The sequence below is a fragment of the Schistocerca serialis genome, chromosome 1 (assembly GCF_023864345.2).
Source record: "Schistocerca serialis cubense isolate TAMUIC-IGC-003099 chromosome 1, iqSchSeri2.2, whole genome shotgun sequence".
Taxonomy (NCBI): Eukaryota; Metazoa; Arthropoda; class Insecta; order Orthoptera; family Acrididae; genus Schistocerca; species Schistocerca serialis.
The window spans coordinates 340,220,463-340,232,211 of record NC_064638.1 but is presented as its reverse complement, the minus strand read 5'-3'; the positions used below and the strand labels follow the sequence as shown (position 1 = coordinate 340,232,211).

General features: G+C 42.3%; 1 non-coding gene and 1 pseudogene across 1 annotated transcript; both read left to right on the top strand.

Moving 5' to 3' along the window:
* The first annotated feature begins 4,967 nt into the window (after positions 1–4,967).
* On the top strand, positions 4,968–5,042 carry Trnat-ugu (transfer RNA threonine (anticodon UGU)). Its single transcript has one exon. It is a non-coding gene; the product is annotated as a tRNA-Thr (tRNA).
* Positions 5,043–5,532: 490 nt separating this feature from the next.
* On the top strand, positions 5,533–6,062 carry LOC126457361 (ras-like protein 1; annotated as a pseudogene).
* Positions 6,063–11,749: the final 5,687 nt, after the last annotated feature.

The window sequence follows — 11,749 nt, the reverse complement described above, 5'->3', positions numbered from 1 at the left end:
GTACTTTCAGTCATGTTTTGAACATTGTCCCGCTTCACTTTATTAACTAACGTTTCGCCGCAAGGGATATCGGATTTTAGAGAGTAAATTAATATGGAGTATGTCGTTCTTCTTTTCAAACATTCTCGTACCTATTTCTTCTTTCCTTATTGTCTTTTGGGCATGCAGGTGTAGTAATTAAAGTAGGCACAAATGCAGTGATCAAAAAGAAATGATTAGCGTATATTCGCATTCTCTTTACACCGTTCCTTTCTTGTTGCTCTCATCTCTCATGGCGATGGACTGTTTCTATCGCAATCAGTAAGCGTGAAAGGAAGCTACCGTACAGACAGAGGTATCTATATTTGTACTTGGAAGAACTAATTACATACTGACATAATCGTCGGAATTGCTTTCGTTTCCCAAAAGTTATAAATATTTCGATTTCGGAAAAGAAGTTCCGTATTCCGCCAAGATGTCGAAGAAGAAGGTCCCTTACGTACTGGTAGTATCGAGTAAGATGTGGAGACGGCGGTTTGAAAGCGGACAGAAGAAGTACGAGGAAGGGCGTCCCTTACCTGAGGGATCGCTACTCAAGCTACCTGGCAAAGGGGCAAGTGTGGCAAATGTCCGGCGTGGTAAATGTCCTGCGTGGGAAATGTCCGGCATTCGTTCAGCTTGTTGCAGCTCGTAATGTGGCGCGACACAGCCAATCGCGGGGGCAGGGCGTGGAACAGGTGAGGCGGGCTGCAGGCTGAGGCCGTAAACAGGACCAGCTTCCGCTGATTAGCTTTCGGAAGGCGCCGCGAGAGTAGAGGGCGGGCTGAGCTCCCGCCGTGCGATTGCGGCGCCCTCTTTACGGCGCATAACGACGCTTAGCGGCAGCAGGTAGTTGCGCTGCACTAACGTGCCCGCTTTACGGCCGTTGTCAACTGCAGCTTCTGCCTCGACACGCCCGTCGGGTGGCCCCTTAACGTCCAGTACATCCCGCAGCAACTACTTGCCCCTCAAAATTCATTTGTCACGACAAATATCCCAACTTCGGGCACTCCATTCTACTCGAAATGGGTATCCACTTTAAAAATGGTCAAGTACATTAAAATTCCTAACCCAGTTTCTGAACGAATCGATGGATGCAAACAAGAAATTGCAACAGGGTGGACAAGGAACGCGCGTTCAGATGTAGAACTACAGGGACGTTGCAGCGCATTCCGGAACTATACGTTTCAAAAGCTTAGCTGTGTGGCTCCCAGTGTTCTACTGTTACCGCCACACCGCTGTTTTCAAGCAGTTTCACCCACTGGCAGAACGCGACTTCTCGTAGTACTTCCATTCTACGACGGGAACCGATGCTCGCGCAAGCCCTTCGTTTCGTGGTTTCCGTTATAGTGAGAAACAAAACGAAGGAGGCAGGTGACTTTCAAGCATGCGCAGACTGTCCGACATTCTGAATTCATTTAGTTAATGATATGATTGGTATGTACTGTAATTTGCAAAATATGTGTGTATTTCGAAATGCAGTAAATACGAAAAATTTAAAGCTATATGCTCGTTAAGTATATCAACTACGTTAATGAGGCTGAAAATGGCATGTCCTAGTTTACAAAATGTCATTAGCATTCTTAAGAAACGCCAAGAATACCATTCTTTGTTATGCGTCTGTTTCTTCGTATATGGTTCAAATGGCTCTGAGCACTATGCGACTTAACTAAATGGTTCAAATGGCTCTGAGCACTATGGGACTCAACTTCTGAGGTCATTAGTCCCCTAGAACTTAGAACTAGTTAAATAACGCCCCACCCCACCCCCCGTAGCCAGATCCTAAGGACATCACACACATCCATGCCCGAGGCAGGATTCGAACCTGCGACCGTAGATTGTAGCGCCCAGAACCGCACGGCCGCTCCAGCCGGCCTTTCTTCGTATAGATGGATGTCCTATTCCAAATGGTTTCCAAGCTAGAACACGTTTCATGTACATTATTATTTATTTTATTATTCTTCAATACATTATTAGGTTTACCAATGTACACTTGTACAGTATATGAAAGAATTTGTGAGACCAATCGCCCTTAATGTTGTGCTGAACTGCACAGCTTTAGTGTCTGTTCCGCAGCCTAACACGAAAGAAGACGAAGTACACTGAAGAGCGAAAGAAACTGGTTAACCTGCCTAGAATCGTGTAGGGCCCCCGCGAGCACGCAGGAGTGCCACAACAGGACGTAGCATGGACTCGATTAATGTCTGAAGTAGTGCTGGAGGGAACTGACGCCATAAATCGTGCAGGGCTGTCCATAAAGCCTTAGGAGTACTAGGGGGTGGAGATCTCTTCTGAACAGCACGTTGCAAGACATCCCAGACGTGCTAAATAATGTTCTTGTGAGGGGAGTTTGGTGGCCAGCGGAAGTGTTTACACTGAGAACAGTGTTCCTGGAGGCACTCTGTAGCAATTCTAGACGTGTGGAGTGTCGCATTGTCCTGTTGGAGTTGCCTAAGTTCGCCGGAATGCACAATGGACATGAATGAATGCAAGTGACGCTTACGTACGTGTCACCTGACAGAGTTGTATCTAGACGTATCAGGGGTCACGTATCACTCCAGCTGCACACGCCCACACCGTTAAAGAGCCTCCACTAACTTGAACACTCCCCTGATGACAGGCAAGCATTCATGAGGTTGTCTCCATATCCGTAAACGTCTATCTGCAAGATACAATTTGAAACGAGACTCGTCCCACCAAGCAATATGTTTCTAGTCATCAACAGTCCAATGTCAGTCAGTGTTAATGGACCCAGTCGAGGCGTAAAGCTGTGTGTCATGCAGTCATCAAGGGTACACGAGTGGCCTTCGGTTTCGAAACCCCGATAGTTTCGTTCAATGGTTCGCATGCTGACACTTGTAGATGGCCCATCATTGACATCTGCAGCAGTTTGCTGAAGATTTGCGCTTCTATCACGTTCAACGATTCTCTTCAGTCGTCGTTGGTCCCGTTCTTGCAGGATGTTTTTCCGGCCGCAGCGATGTCGGAAATTTGATGTTTTACCGGTACAATGGAGAAATAGACGTATGGGAAAATCCCCACTTCATCGCTACGTCGGAGATGCTGTGTCCCATCGCTCGTGCGCCGAGTATAACATCATGCTCAAACTCAATTAAATCTTGATAACCTGCCATTGTAGCAGCAGTAACAGATATAACAACTGCGCCAGAAGCTTGTTGTCTTATATAGGCGTGGCCGACCGCAGCGCAGTATTCTGCCTCTTTACATATCTCTGTATTTTAATACGCATGCCTATATCGGTTTATTTGGCGTTTCAATGTGTATTATCTACTGGTGTGAAGACTAAAAAGCACCTGAGGACAGTCAGACTGTTCTAGGTAATGTGAGAAACTGTACTGCAGCTGCTTAATTTTTATTTTTATCTGTTGGATCAATAAAGAAAGGAGAAAACGCTATTCAGTGTGAGCTGTATCGAAACGATCTGTTTCTACGTTCAGCCCACAGTCATATTGAAGTAGCGCTACAGGATGGATCAGCTCGAAAACATGCAAATATAACAGGAAAATACATAACTAAACCAAGTTAATAAAGCATTCAGTAATGCAATTAAGTCCATAAAATTGACAGAAGCAAGAAAGCAGACATTAACAAATGTACAATTCTGCAGGTTTTTCGTCTTTGGATGTACAGAGTACAGAATCAAATGGTTCAAATGGCTCTGAGCACTATGGGACTTAACATATATGGTCATCAGTCCCCTAGAACTTAGAACTACTTAAACCTAACTAACCTAAGGACATCACACAACACCCAGCCATCACGAGGCAGAGAAAATCCCTGACCCCGCCGGGAATCGAACCCGGGAACCCGTGCGTGGGAAGCGAGAACGCTACCGCACGACCAGTACAGAATCAAAGCAGCGACAAAAGCTATGGGGGAGAAAATGTCTTAAGCTTTATTTATTTATTGTCGATCTGGCTACGGGGGGGGGGGGGGGGGGGGGCGTTATTTCACAGGAGATTAGAGTCGAAAGCTAACGCAATATTTCCGTTAAAGGGCGAGCACTTCACCATTAAGCCAACATACAACTATAGCCGACTGCGATTTGCGGCCGGAGTGGCCGAGCGGTTCTAGGCGCTAAAGTCTGGAACCGTGCGACCGTTACGGTCGCAGGTTCGAATCCTGCCTCGGGCATGGATGTGTGTGCTGTCCATAGGTTAGTTAGGTTTAAGTAGTTCTAAGTTCTAGGTGACTGATGACCTCAGAAGTTAAGTCTCATAGTGCTCAGAGCCATTTGAACCATTTGACTGCGATTTCTTGTCGTTCCAATCAAAGATAAGACAGAGAAATCGCACCACAAATCTAGAGTTTCGGTTGAATGAGCTTCCTATGTTCAAAACCATCAATTTTCTACGTCATTTCTTCAGTAAGAATCATTCAGATATTTTATCTAAGTGTCAAAAAATATCGAGTGAATTTAGCAGGTGGGACGTTGATATATTGCAAAAACGTAGTCATGTGTTTCATTTATGTTACAAGCTATTGTTCCAGTTAAACGTCGTCTTGGCATGGATAAACGTTCCGTGTTACAAATTTTATGAATGGTCCAGCACGAGCCACTGTTTTGGCATTGTTCGATCTACGAAGTACGATAGAGAAATATTTTCAGAAGAGTCACTCATGGTCAAACTGGGAATGAACGGACCTTACGCAAAAAGCCATTGTCAAGTGCCCAAAGTTTGTATTGAGTGCCATTAGAATATCCATATAAGTATATAGTTCTGGCGATACCGGCCATGACCTTCTTCTTCTGCGCGGATGCACACACATTACCCGAACTCTTACGAGAATTGGTAAGAATGTCTTCCACGAGTAATGAGTGGGTTCGATACGGACACTACGAATGTAGTGTGTGGGCGTATAAGTGAGAATGTGGGTCTCGCGGGGGGCGTGCGCGAGATAGTCCCTGCAATCATCCTAAGCTCTGTGCCCTCGGTGGCTCAGCTGGATAGAGCGTCTGCTATGTAAGCAGAAGATCCCGGGTTCGAGTCCCGATCAGGGCACACATTTTCACCTGTCCCCGCTGAAGGCATTAATATATAATTCTAATTTCAAACTGTTATCATTGTCTAGTACTATTTGTCTATCGGCTGATATTCACAATCCAGACCGGAATAGCCGATAAATCAAAGAGGTTAATACTGACTCACTCCAGGAAGTAAGTCGACCGCCACTCAGCTGACAGACATATTCTGCACCGTTACCAGTCCTCAGTTACGCTAGCAACAGGAAGAATACGTTTGTTCAGCTCACCTGTTTCTCGACCTGGCTAGCAATAAAGACCTATGTCTAGGGGTAGCGTTTTTGATTAATAATCAAAACGTCCTCGCTCCCGGGTGCGTTTTTGAGGTGGCAGAGCATTGTTTATGGAAATAAAAATGATACCGACGGAAAAGTTATTATTGAAGTATGATATATTCCAATGATGTTGCAAAAGAGGTTTTCACAACTGTAAGTTTTCGGTACTGCTATACTTGCTTTACATCTTCGAGAATGATTGAATGCAAACTGGTTGTTGCAGATGCAGGTGGCGTTGGGAAAAGTGCATTGACAATTCAACTACTACAAAATCATTTCGTGGAAGAATATGACACTACAATTGAAGATTGTTGCGGAAACAGGTTTTGACTGACGGAGAGACGTGTTTGCTAGACATATTGGACTCAGCAGGTCAAGAACAATATAGTGCTATGAGAGACCAATATATGAGGCATGGTGAAGGTGTTCTTGCAGATTTTGCTGTTAACAGTGCAAAATCCTTAGAAGATATTGGAACTTATCGCGAGCAGATAAAGTGCGTTGAGGATGTAGAGGAAGTCCCAATGATTTTAGTTGAGAATTAGTGTGACCTACCACCGTGGGTAATTTACACAAGCCAAGCACGCGAAATAGCGAAGCAGTATGGAATACCCTTCGTCCAAACATCAGCAAAAACACGTATGAGTGTTGACGACTCATTCTGTAACCTTGTACGAGAAATCAGAAAAGATAAGGAAGTCGCAGGACGAGAAAAACGAGAATGATTCAGAAGAATCCACAAAAAGAAGAGATTCTGTTTGCTGTAGAGGTTTAATTACTTTAACTTATAACTATATTTCTTTTAATATTAAAATTTATCTAATCTCTTCCCAATATTGCATATGATGAGCATGTAACTCTTCTTTACATTTGCCATGGTTGTTGAAGCTTATAAGCTGCTTATACTTCCAGTGTGATTTCCTCTCAATCTTTTGTCCTTCTTTCTTTTTTTTTTTGCAAAGAATTTGAAGTTTTCCTCGTCAAACCGAAAAACTGCGTAAAGGAAATAGAGAAGATTGATGCTCGCATGCGTTTTGATACAAAATTTTATTATTATTATTATTATAAATACTTGTCCTCATTGTAGAAGTTTTTGTTATCATTAAGATCTTTTTATCGCGTGATTTATACTGGCAGTAATTTCAGAGTTCACTTTTTCTATATGAATGAGTCACGTTTGAAATAATATTTGGCAAGCAGTACTCCCATTTGAAAATCTTAAGCACAAATTCCAGTGTACCTCATTTTGTGTCATATATGATGTGCGCAATTCATAATGCTTTTTAAACTCTTATGCTTCAAAGTACGCAAACCTTTACTCTTGTGTGTGTGTGTGTGTGTGTGTGTGTGTGTGTGTGTGTGTGTGTGTGTGTGTGTGTGTGTATGAGAGAGAGAGAGTGAGAGAGACGTGTCCTTTGTAAATGTTTTCAAATTCACTTTGGTCTGTACGGTTATCATTACTTATTTGCAGTTCCTATGTAATACCTTTTGACCTTTGTCTTGTAGCACACTTATGACAATTTTATTCGTTTGAACTGTGATCATTTAGTCAACTGTTCCCCTTTTGCATTTTTAAAGCATAGCTTGTGTACTGAGAGTTATTGAGAAGTGACCAGGCTGATGCTAAACGGTATAAGTTACAATTTGCATAAAAGCGCTGAGAGACAAAGTGGCTATTTTGTTATTCAAATACTCTTTACATGTTTCAGCGTTACACCGTTACCAAGGGGAAATGCTTAATGTCATTACTATGAATCAGTAGAAATTTGTCCAAACGGGTACCTAGTGTCCTGTCACCATTTCTTCACAGCAAGCATATATTAAGCATTTGCCTTCGTTTATCATTTAATTTTGAAATGCATAATGCACATTGCAATAGTAAAATTGTGGTCAGGACATTTCAGAATGTTAAAGTGAACAATATAACTGAAAGATTAAGTTGCTGTCTTATTGATACGAATAGAGTAATCAAATCGTCGAGCTGTACTAGTAAATTATTCTTCTGAGAAAGGAAACTGAGTGCACGAGAGAGATTCCGAAATCAGATACTGCGTACCAAGGACCAGATATAGACTCAGATCACAAAGTAGTAGTGTTGAATTTTAAGACATTACTCAGGAAGAATCAATACGCAAAGAAGTGGGATACAGATGTATTAAGGAATGACGAGACACTCTTAAGTTCTCTAAGGCTATAGATACAACAATAAGGAATAGCTCACTAGGCAGTACATTTGAAAGGGAATGAACATCTCTACAAAGGGCAATCGCAGAAGTTGGAAAGAAAAAAAATATGTGCAAAGAAGGTAACGGCAAAGAAACGACGAGTAAAAGAAGAAATATTTCAGTTAATCGAAGTGAGAATGAAATACAAAAATATTCAGGGAAATTTAGCAATACAGAAATAAAAATCGCTGAGGAATGAAAAAAAAAAAAGGTAGTGCAGGAAAGCTAAGACGAAATGGCTGCGTGGCAAAGTGAAGAAAGCGGAAAAGAAATGACTGTCGGAAGGACTGACCCAGCATATAGGAAAGTCAAAACAGCCTTCGGTGAAATTAAAAGCAAGGTTGGTAACATTAAGAGTGTAACGGGCATTCCACCATAAATGCAGAGGAGAGAACGGATAGGTGGAAAGAATACATTGAAAGCGTCTATGAGGCGGAAGAGTTGTCTGATGTGATAAATGAAGAAACAGTAATCAGTTTAGAAGAGAGGGGGGATCCAGTACTAAAATCAGAATTTAAGAGAGCTTTGGAGGACTTAAGATCAAATAAGGCAGAAGGGATGGATAAAATTCCATCAGAATTTCTAAAATAATTGGGGGAAGTGGTAACAAAACGACTATTCACTGTGTGTAGAATGTATGAGTCTGGCGACATAGCATCAAACATCCGGAGTAATAACATCCACACTGTTCCGAAGACTGCAATAGCTGACAAGTGCGAGAATTTTCGCACAATTAGCTTAACAGCTCATGCATCCAAATTGCTTAGCTCAGCTTTAGTTCGCCAGTTACCGTTGCTATCCTCTCTGAAGCAAGATTGTAAATATTTCGTTCAGGGAAAGTTGTTGACTAATAACAAATTTCTTGAATCATATTTCGCTCGGTATCTTGCACACTAAGCTCAATACGTTCTAACAGTGCAATTCTGTCGTGTGTTTCTCCTCGCCATTGCGGAAGTTTCTCCTCCAAGGTGTGTTGAATCTGGCTTAGCTCGTTTCGCAATTAATTTGCGGGTTCGCCACTACCGAATATAGCTTCGTTTGTGACTTTTTGTACCACATTTTGCAGCTCAGTGGTCACATGTTCCTTAATCTGTACATCCTTTTGCTCCAACCACTGAGTTATTTCTGTTTCAATCTTTTCCGATTGAGCTTTCAAGTGCTCTTCGACCTGCTCAGTTAATTCTAAGGAAAGATGGTCTAATTCGTTTGTCAATTATGTTACTTTAGTGTCCAAAGCGTTTTGTGCAGCCTGGATCTTCTTAACATCATTAACAACCATAGATGCCTCTTCAGGTAAGCCATTATATATGCTCCCTTCATAGCGGTGATTTCTGTGTTAATGGTTCCTAGCTGGTCGTCTAGGTTTCTTAAGAGAGCTTCGTCACGCTTTTTTAGAATTTCATTTAATTGGAGGGTGATGTTCTCATCCCGTACTTTCTCTCTGGCCTCTCGTCTCTCACCTTCTTTTACATTGCGAGCTAACTGTTCTTCGCGTTCTCTTCCCTTAGTCTGTAGTAGTTCATTAAACTGTTCGAGCATAGCTGTATCTTGTTCTTTCTCTTTTTCTTGTGACCTGAAAGAACGTTGTGATGAAGTCCTCGCACCTTCTTTTACATTGCGAGCTAACTGTTCTTCGCGTTCCCTTCCCTTAGTCTGTAGTAGTTCATTAAACTGTTCGAGCATAGCTGTATCTTGTTCTTTCTCTTTTTCTTGTGACCTGAAAGAACGTTGTGATGAAGTCCTCGCGGGCATTCCTGTAGGTGATGGTTTCATTGCTTTAGAGTTTGACCAAGTAACATCTTAACTGAAACATCACACGGATAAAGCCTTTTGCTGTAATATACACAGCACATATACAAAACAATACCTAACTCACAATGAAAGAAAAGGTAACATGGGGTATCAGTCAGCACAGAAAACCGAAGGAAACACACGCTACTGCCCTTACCTTAGTCACAGCCAGCGATAGGTCCAGATTGTATATTGTGTATCCTTGTCCAGCTATATAATTGCTTGTCGTTATAATTTTCTGTGAATGCAAGGAAGGTTTTGGAATTACAGTTATCCAATGAAGCACAAGTGATGAACAATGAAAAGAAACATTAATCATTTAATTATAAACACAATAAAAATACAATGCAGTACAATGAAATAATGATCTCTATGAAACTTTATGTGTATTTTGCTTAGAATCGAGCTGCGCGTTACGGCGCCACTTATATCGTCTCTGTCTCCCTCTCTTCTTTGGTATTACAGTGTTTTGATTTTAATGTAAGATGTGGTTGGGATTGTTTGGCAAAAGATGAAGGATCTTTAATACACTGTTGGCGTCGTGTATATTGTGCATGCTCGTAAATGGGAGTTACGTACGCCGACGATAATCAAAGTTGCTACGCAGTAAAAATATTAGTAAGAATGGGTACAGGTTTGCTTGTAATAGTTTAATTACGTTACCCAAACTCGCGGCTAGCCCCAAAGATAATCAAGAGTAACATGAAACTATTGCTGTTATTGAGCAATAAATTAATTGTTGCTAAGAGAGATGCGATATAATCAGGTATGTAATGTGAAAATTTGTACTCACGATAAATAATTTCATTTGTATCAGACTGGCCTCTGTTTGGTTAAGTATTGACTTGACAGAAAGAAATTTAATTGCAAACTCCAAGATATCGTAAAGCAAATCTAAGCCTTGTTGCCTACTGCAGTTAAATTTATCTATGCAGTTCCGTTCAAAATGGCTCTGAGCACTATGGGACTTAACTTCTGAGGTCATCAGTCCGCTAGGACTTAGAACCACTTAAACATAACTAATCTTAGGATATCATACACATCCATTCCCGAGGCAGGATTCGAACCTGCCACCGTAGCGGTCGCGCGGTTCCAGACTGTAGCGCCTAGAACCGTTCGGCCACCCCGGCAGGCGCAGTTCCGTAAAAAGTCTTATAAAATGAACTTTGCAAATATTAATGCTTGAAAATTTTATAAATAATCAAAGTATTTTTTAGCTTGAGGGTGAAGACCAATATTTAATATTTTAATTAAATTCCAGATAATAGCCTACTGTGCGCCATTACGACAAAAGAAAGCCAAACGGGAATCTTCTACAAAATTCGCATTAAATAATTATTCTCACTTAAATATATCCACAGGGTGGGAGAGGTTTTGAATAAGAACAGGAGAAATTCACGTTTTATCCATTTGTTGTAACAGAAAGTACGTACATCAAATACTTAGTGCATCAGAACAACTAAGCGACTTAATTCTTCAGCAGTAGACACCAAAGTAATATTAGATTTTTGAACCAAGTCTTTTTAAAGTTAATGAGATAGGATTTCCATAGTTGCAGAGAATGTCTTTCCATTGTATTCTTATTTTTTGACATTGTAATACACATTTTATAAACATTGTTAACATTAAAAATACCATATTAACGAGTTGTAGGTTTTATAACTACCTGTCGAATTATACTCAGTTTTGTACATTTACACGCCGAGTGCTTTCCAGGAGACGTCACACCATGAGCAGGCAGGTTGTTTATAAACAAGAGGAAATTGCGAGTAACAGATAGTGTTGGAGTTACACACTCTCTCGTGCTCACTCTTCCTCTCGGGCCTAGGAAGGGTTGGAGGAGAAGTGTGCCGTCACGGCATTTTCAGTGAAACGATCAAGTAAAACTGCTGACTCTGTGAGCTACGCAACAGACCCGCAGCAGATACTTTAAATGAATATCACAAAGTGGCCGGCTGAAAGTGACACGAGAGACGTTTGACGGGAGTCACGTCCTCGCGATACAGATTAGAGCGCCTCCGCCAACGACCTGAGAGTGACAGGGACGAGGGTGTGGCTGGTGCAGTCTTAATCCGAGGTCGCAAATTGCAGGCCGGCTGACGAGGCTGCGCGGAGCGCGGATCGGAGGATCAGATGGTGCTGAGCTGGCGCGGCGAGCCGAGCCGGCGCCGTGCGCAGCGCTCGTTAGCACTGCGCGCTCTTCATTATACTGTGCGGGCGCTGCCCGGCATGCGCGCCGCCCGCCTGCCGCCTCATCCCATTACGACGGGCCGCGCAACTTAGCAGCAGGCGTGTACGTGTGTGTGTGTGTGTGTGTGTGTGTGTGTGCAGCTTTGCATGGCCTTTCCACCACGCGACTCAAGTGGAATAAATTCCGGGCGCACAACTGAACAATG